The sequence below is a fragment of the Phytophthora infestans genome, genomic scaffold (genome assembly GCF_000142945.1).
Source record: "Phytophthora infestans T30-4 supercont1.76 genomic scaffold, whole genome shotgun sequence".
Taxonomy (NCBI): Eukaryota; Oomycota; class Peronosporomycetes; order Peronosporales; family Peronosporaceae; genus Phytophthora; species Phytophthora infestans.
The window spans coordinates 525100-533112 of NW_003303683.1; positions in this window are offsets into that span (position 1 = coordinate 525100).

Sequence of the window (8013 nt, forward strand, 5' to 3'; positions counted from 1 at the left end):
TCTAGGTCCTCACGAGATCAATTGGCCAACACACGAGAAAGAACTCTTCGCTATTAAATTAGCGCTGGAAAAGTGGCATCACTGCCTATATGGTCGTGAATTCGATACCTACACAGACAACACTGCTTCCAAATGGTTTTTGCACCGTTCGACGGTTTCAGCGGAATTGGCTCGCTATTTGACATTTTTCGCCCAGTTTACATTCAAGTTGCATCACGTTAAGGGATACCTCAATATGGTTGCCGATGCGCTGACGCGTCAATCTTCGGAGCATGCGATCAACCCGCTTTCGTTTCATCAGTGTACCACGCGCTACAATGCCCATGCAGCTCGAAACCTGATGAATCGACGCGTTAATACCGATTACCGCGGTCTTAACCAGCATTTGGCTCGACCACCCTCTCGTCCTCAATTTCGTGGGGAGGATGTTGCTGCTGGTTACTACACGCGCCCTATTCCGACTTTGGCTCAAGCTTACCGACATGTACCAGTGTAAGCTCCGCGTACCGTCGCTGCAGCTGAGAATATTGTTGTGGACTCCAATGTGACCCAACAAGCTCACAATTGGAGCTCTCTCGGTTGGTCTGATTCGGTTAGCAGAGATTTTGCTGCTGGATATTGCAATTGCCCTGACTACGGAGATTGTTTTAAGCATCTGCAACAGCTATTTGTCAAACAAAACGGTCTATTTTTCTGCAAGGCTTAGACGATGATGCGTTTGTGTGTTCCGTTTACTCGGGACAATCATCTTCGAGCTTCCATGACTCTAATATTACTGCTCATCCTGGAGCTCATCGAGTGCACCTTCGCATTCCGCAATGGCATCATTGGCTTACCTTGAACCAAGGCGTTCGCGACTATGTGCAAAGTTGTTAAACTTGCACTCGCTGGAAACACAGCAATGCTTGCGAGAATGGCAAGATGATTCCTATTCCGATTCCTGAGAAATGCTGGTTTGTCGTCTCTATGGATTTTATTCTAATTCCAATGGCTTTGATGCAATCTTGACATTGTCGTCAAGTTGTCCAAGCGCCCGAAGTATCGTGCGTGCAATCGGACTGACGATGCACAGAAGACTGCGTATTACTTCTTTGATTGCGTTGTTCGCTATCACGGTTTACCATCGATCATCATCAGCGATCGAGATTCCAAGTTTGTCTCCAAGCTCACGTCATCCTTGGCTAAGCTGGGAATTCGTTGGCAGATGACAACTTCCAATCGTTCCCAAGCCGATGGACAAACCGAACGTCAAAATCTGATTCTGGAAGACGCTTTACGCTGCATGATATCGTACCACGGACGTGATTGGTCGGATTATCTCGAAACGGTTGAGTATGCTCATGCTACTCTCGTCAGCGCATCTACGGGTATGTCGCCCTTTGAAGATGATATTGGACGCAAATAACGGAATCCATTGAATCCTTTGAGCAATCCCAGTACCACGCCTCAACCTTAGCATGGAATTGTTGAATATACGAAACCGTTTCAATACAAACGTCAAGAGATCATTGATTTGGCAAAGAAGCATCTTCTTCAAGCACAAGAACGTCAGAAGAAGTACGATAACAAGAAGCGATCATCGATCACGTTCAAGGAAGGAGACTTAGTCATGCTGGATACTCGTCGTATTCCATCCGCCCATGAGACTCAAGACATTGATAGAAAACGAGTTAAGCTCGCTGCTCGCAAGATTGGACCATTCGAGATTGTCAAAATGATCAACCCGAATGTGGCCAAGTTGAATCTTCCGCGAAGCGTGAGTCGTCTGAATTACACGTTCAATGTGGACGTGTTGGGTCATTACGCTGGAAACCCGTCGCGTTTTAAGACTCGTCCTATCCGAAAGGCCTCAAAACGGATCATTGACAACGGCACTGGTGCAACAATGTACATCGTCGAGAAGCTTCTTCGCAAGGGTCAATTGACTTGCAAATCTGAATGGATTGCGAAATGGCACAGATTGCCGGATTACGAAGCGATCTGGGAGCGCGAAATAAATATTCGCCATGTGTCGCATTGGAAGGTTCTCGTTTCCGACTTCAACAAGCATCAACGAGAAGTCATGTCCGGGAGGATGTAGCGACGCATTAACGTCACAGCCAGCGATGGCCATGACGTTAGTACCAATGCGTCCTATTTTCCTCAATTGTGCTACTACTTGTCTTTGCTGACTGCCAACTGTCTTCTTAAGTTGGCCCAGGCAGACACACGCCTGACCGGAAGGCAATCATCATGTTTGGACGAGTATTGCCAAACATGGAACCGCAATGACGATCATTATTTTTCATTCAAACTCACTATGAAGATTCTGACCCGGTTCAAATGAACGCGGGTCACTACTACGCTACGCTACTTCAAGATTCGACTCAAGGACTGCATAGAATCTAGTATAGTGAAATTTATATACTTACATAGGAAACGAAGGGAATGCTAACAAGCAATTCCTCGTAGCCGACGAACAACTAACCATTTCAATCTCACTTTCCAGTTTACCATGTTCGAGGCACATCAGTAGCCTTGCGCCTTCCCTTCGAGTCCCTATCGTTAGACTCTCCTCCTTCGCTTTGCTCCTCGCCACGCGACCCTTCCCTCGTCGCTGTTCATCTGCGCCGTGCTCTCACCAGTCATCACAAAGATCCAGGTGATCGAAATAAGATTTTTAGAAACGTACCTGTACAATATCCACATCTGACCTTCGGCTAGCAACGACATCAGCAGTAGATGAGCTTTACTTCTTGTAGACTGGTAGCTGGAGATTGACGCACTGCAGATTACTATGCGTAACATCATGATTACCAGAACTTTAATCGTATCGAATTGATCTTCGATAAGATTGCTCGTCGAGACAACACAGTAATGTGAATTGTGTATATACTACCATTACTGCTGGGGATGAGAGTTATGTGGACGGAACAGTGTTCATGATGAATAAATATCGAGCGATTATGCTAAATCTCTTTAACCCCTCCAAACCGGGAGCTGGAAGGAACATGTAAGCTGCATATGCAGCGTAATTAAACTTTATGTTTGTATATAAACATGGTTAGGACTGCTAGGATTCAGGATGTGCAGTTGCAAATGCGTGCTAATGTATCATATAAACTGCATATAGCGAGCTGATCAGACTTGCCATACTGCATTATGCTACGTAATTTAGATAGTGACGGGGCGCCCTCGGAACAGAACCAGCACATTGCCGTTGATATTTTTCAGATATTTAGATTGTAGTACCTCCCATACAAAACCATATATGAGAAGCTGGGATGTCACCCCTAAATGTTCTTGCAAAACTTTGAGATGTCCGGTTGTATTCTATGCACTATACAAAAATGTAGTCAGTCGATCAGTCGACAAATCATCTGGTGTTGTAATTCATTGACACGGTAAATACTTGTGCAAAAGCGGCCCACTACGACGCAGACAACATGCAAGGTGTATCATGTACTTGGCACGAAGCGCGCAACTTCAAGACACAATGCAGAAAGGTATTCAAGTACCACAATTTTTAGCTCACTACCCTGCATATATGCAGCAATATAGACAGCCTAATGTGCAGCTTAAGGCTTACGGGCTGGTGCGACGTCACTTGCTTGAGTCCGGAGTACCAGGCGTCGAAGGAGTGCCTGGACCAGTCATCTTTCGACGCACTCGAATAGACTTGCCTTTGCTTACCGGGATCAGTTTGCCATTTACCCACTCCTTGTGCCAGACGTCCCAGCAGGTCATGGCGGCCCCACGTACATTCCGTCGAGCTCGCATGCAGAGGGAAATTGGCCCCGCCTTGTTGCAGTCCTTGCAGAAGTATGTCGTGGAGGATGCGCGCTTGTTTTCAGCTCGTAGGACGGAGCACACTTAACACGCGCGCTGGCGACGTTTGGCCTGCGTACATTCGTTCCGCCATTCATCACTTTGAAGAGCCATGTGCTCGATTGACTGAGAGATGCCGATAGGAAGCGGGTCATAGCTTGGTAAAGAAGCCGGAAGCTGCGTGCCGAATGTGTTCCCTTCATACATGTCCGTAGGTTGGAGCTGGCTAAGCTGGAGGTGAAGTTTAATCATGTACTTGACGTGTGTGAGCGGGCGCGACTCTTTGTTCTTGTGGTAGGCTTTGTGTATGATATAGCCGTTAGCGATTGCCACATCAATCAACCCCAGCACTAACGACTTATAATACTTCTTGAAACGGAGTGCACGCTGCAGCGAGTAGCGCTGCAGCCGCAACTGGTCGTGGACATCCATGCCCCCCATGAATGCGTGGTAGTCCTTCACGACTCGAGGTCAGGGCACCTCAACTTGCTCAGCTCTATCTTGCCGCATTACCTTATTGTTTTTAGGGCTGCCACCAGTACACGGGAAATGTACTGGTCTCGAGTCCCACCAGCTAATTGCCTTCATACTCGGAACGAGCTTTGAGCGCGCGATTTTAAACGACCCCCGTGGAATTGTCGCTGGACGGGTTTTCTTTTTCTCAGTCACTTTCTTACAGTAACCAAGACGATTCGTCATGATCGTACCAACGCAATAGAAGCCCATAAGCAGAAGCTGTATAGCCAATGCCATAGACGTGTAGAAACGGTCAATCACCACAAGCCTCATCCCTTGCTTTTTGGTGTCAGGACCAAACACTTCCAGCAAGTTACGCATTACTGCTGCTGGACCCGACTTCATATCCGGCTTATGAGCATCGCTGAGATGCTGTTTCTTGCCACAATAGACTTCAAAACGGTCGATATGCATCATAAAAAAAAACAGTACAAGATGCATAATTCAGTTTAAGAAGTCTTTACAGCAAAAAAAAATTACGGAATGCAGGAAGCCGTAACCGCACTGCACAACATAAAAAGCTTCGTGCTCCACTTGTGGGCCTTGTCTTTCATGTAGACACGCATCTTGTTGAACGACGATCGGCTTGGCAATACAGCTTCATCAAACGCTAGGTGAGGAGGGCACACGTAACGCCGCAAAAAAAGTCTTCTGCAGCACCTCCACAACTTTCCTGGTCTTCCATGCGCGATCAGTCAGCGCTCGGAGGTCCCTATTGGAATTGAAATGGAGGTTTCGAGAGATCTTCATAAATCTGTCTCGCGATAGAACAGAGCCGAAACACCCACGAGAAATTGCGCCAACATCTGCCGTCTTCCAGTGATTTGTTAACTTCTCACGGTTGGGTGCAATCGTTCTTGCCACTGGTAACCCGAAAAACCGACACAGTTCATGCGGCATTATTGGCTTCATGGCCTTCATTTCGTGATGGATATCACGCCGAGACTTCCGAGGTAGGTCTGCGTTTCTTTGGCACCTCTTGCGGTATCTACTAAACGACGCATCAATCCGTTGAGGTAACATTTCACGATGGTACTCATTACAGCAGGAAGCGATGTGCTGCCACAGCACGACTGGCATCATAAAGAAAAACAGCGCCAACGGGGAATCTCCATGACGAAGAACAATTTATCCGAAACTGGTAAATGAGGGCAGCTATAATAGGGCTGAAGCTGGGGGCTGGGATAGCATGGGATTTGAAAAGCGTCACCGAATACGCTATGCCGAACCATTTCGTTCATGTGATATGTCCCTGCAAGGTATGTAGAATTTTTTAAGGACCTAGAAGCCTTTACTTCGTATAATAACGAAACAAACATAAAACAAGGATTACTTCATCGGTGACTCACTGAGAGCGTGATGTTGAAGAGTTTAGAAAAGGAAATGCGCCATGGTGTTGATCTGACCTGGTAAAATCCATGGAATGATTTCTGCTTCTTGAGAGAGCTTTAAGTGCTCTCTAGAATAGCTATCTGGTAACCTGTGACGGGGTCACACAGCACCTTGCGCAAGAGGAAGTTATCTTCCGAGAGTATACAAACTCTCAGTGAACGGCAGTTCACAGGTCCCCTCTTTTATTAAAGAGAGCGAAGTGACCCAAATAAGGTAGATTGTAAACTGAGTATATTTATAAGTAGATTAAGTTTGGGTTTAATACAAACTGTTAGTTACCTATAGAAATGCAATGTCTTATAACCAATGGTTGGCTTTGAACGCCCTTGGTACCTTGTACCAAATATCTCTCGGAGTATGACGTGTCATACTCCTGAAGTGTGAAGTGTCACACTTCATGTAACCGGGGTACACTTAGGGGTACGGTACCCCGTTACATCCTCCCCCACTTAGGTTCGGTTTACCGACCAATCAGAATGAAGAGGTGTTCGTCACAAACTCTCATTCTCAAAGTCGAAAACCATCGACTTGGCCGCGCGAGCGCGGCGGAGGCTCACTTATAGTTAGAGCCTCGAGCAGCAACCTGTGCGCTCGTCGTCAAGGTCTCCACTTCGACCGTTAACATGCCTCGCGGCACTACTAAGAGCGGTGCTAAGACACGCTCCAAGGCTGCAGCCGGTAAGGCGCAGGCCAAGAGCACTAAGCCTCACGGCAAAGGCTCTGCACTCAAGGAGGCTACTCAGGTGGCCTCCGAGGCGATCGGTTCCTCGGGTGACGCGGCTGCGGCAGGCGCAAGCAGGCGCCGCAGTCCGTCGCCCTCGTCTCCAGACAACCGTCCGAACCCTCGTTTCGTAGAACGCGAGTTCAACTCGGGCAGTGAAGACGATGCCGAGTCCGAGAGCACTCCCGATGCTCCTGCGGGCTCTGTGGTAGGGCACAGCCCAGTGCCCAGTGAGCACAAACAAGGCAGCGTGCAGTCGCCCGCTAGTGATCACGGTGATCACAGTCCCAGGACCTCTGTGCGCTCTGAGAGTCCGGCCGTTAAGGCTAAGGGCGCTCCCAAAGCCGGTGGCGATAAAGAAGAGAATCCTCGCAAACGTCTCTCGCTTGCCGAGGGTCTTGCGCGCGCTAAGGCCTCTAAAGACGAAGGCGCCAAGCCCTCAAAGAAGCGTACCGCCTCTAAGTCTCCACTCCGCGAGGAGAAGGAGACTCGACGCTCCTATCAGAGTCTCTTCGGCTCCTCGGATGAAGAGGAGGAGAAGGAGGAAGAAGAGGAAGAGGAGGGTGCCATTGCTGAGCCCCGGGAGGTCTCGAATGACCTCGACCAGCAGCAGGAGGATTTCCAAGCTGCCCAGCGTGTGCGTGGGGGTTCGGTGGCGGCACCCGTCAGCCAGGGAGCTGCCATCAACTCAAGAGGGTATTGGCCTCCCGAGGAGAGCTCTGGGGCTGACCTCTTCTTCGAGCTTCTCGTCGCTCCTCGTGGCCTTGTGGGCGGCCACACTTCTAGGGGCATCTATGAACGAGCCCTTGTTCAGAAAGAACAGTTGTTCGTCGACAACTTGGAGGCTGCTCGGTGTGTGCTTCTCGCGCAACACCGCATTCACCTTAAGGACTTCACGACTTGTCGTAAGAAGCCCGAGACCCGGGGTGGTCTCTATCCTGTTTGGGGATACCCTGGGTTATGCCCGAGAACTGTCCCACGTGGAGTTCTTGTGAGGACATGCTCTGGGCGTGGGTGGAGACTCTCAAGTACTCGCCCACGGAGTTATCGGAACGCCATGAAGATCAGCAGCTGTCACCACATCCTGGACCAGCGTGATCTTCGTGTGAGGTTTGCCCCACTTGGTCAACAAGCGCATGCTGCAAAGGGACATCCTGAAGCGCGCGGCTTCTAGCGCTCACAATGCGCACGGGTACGGAATGTATTCATCGTCCGTACCCCGTTCGGGCAAGAAGCCCCGGACTACTTATGAAGCTGCCGCCGCTTTTGTTCCCAGATTGCGACAGCCTTCGGGCAGTCAATCAGGAGCTGTTCAATCGGCTCCCCCGAGTTCTCGGAGTGGGCATAACCCCTCCACTTCACGAGGAGCTGTCGCTTACCGCGACGCCGTTGCTCCTTGAGGATCCCCTCCACGTGGAAGTGGGCTTCTCCATTCCGGTCAAGCAGGGGCGGAGGTGCCCTCGTACGAGTACGAGTACTCGGCGCCTCTTGAAAGCCACTCTCATCCGAGTGCTCCGACTGCGGGTCCGACACAGGGCCCTAAGGTTGACCGCTTTCGTCAACGTGTCCTCGTGCTT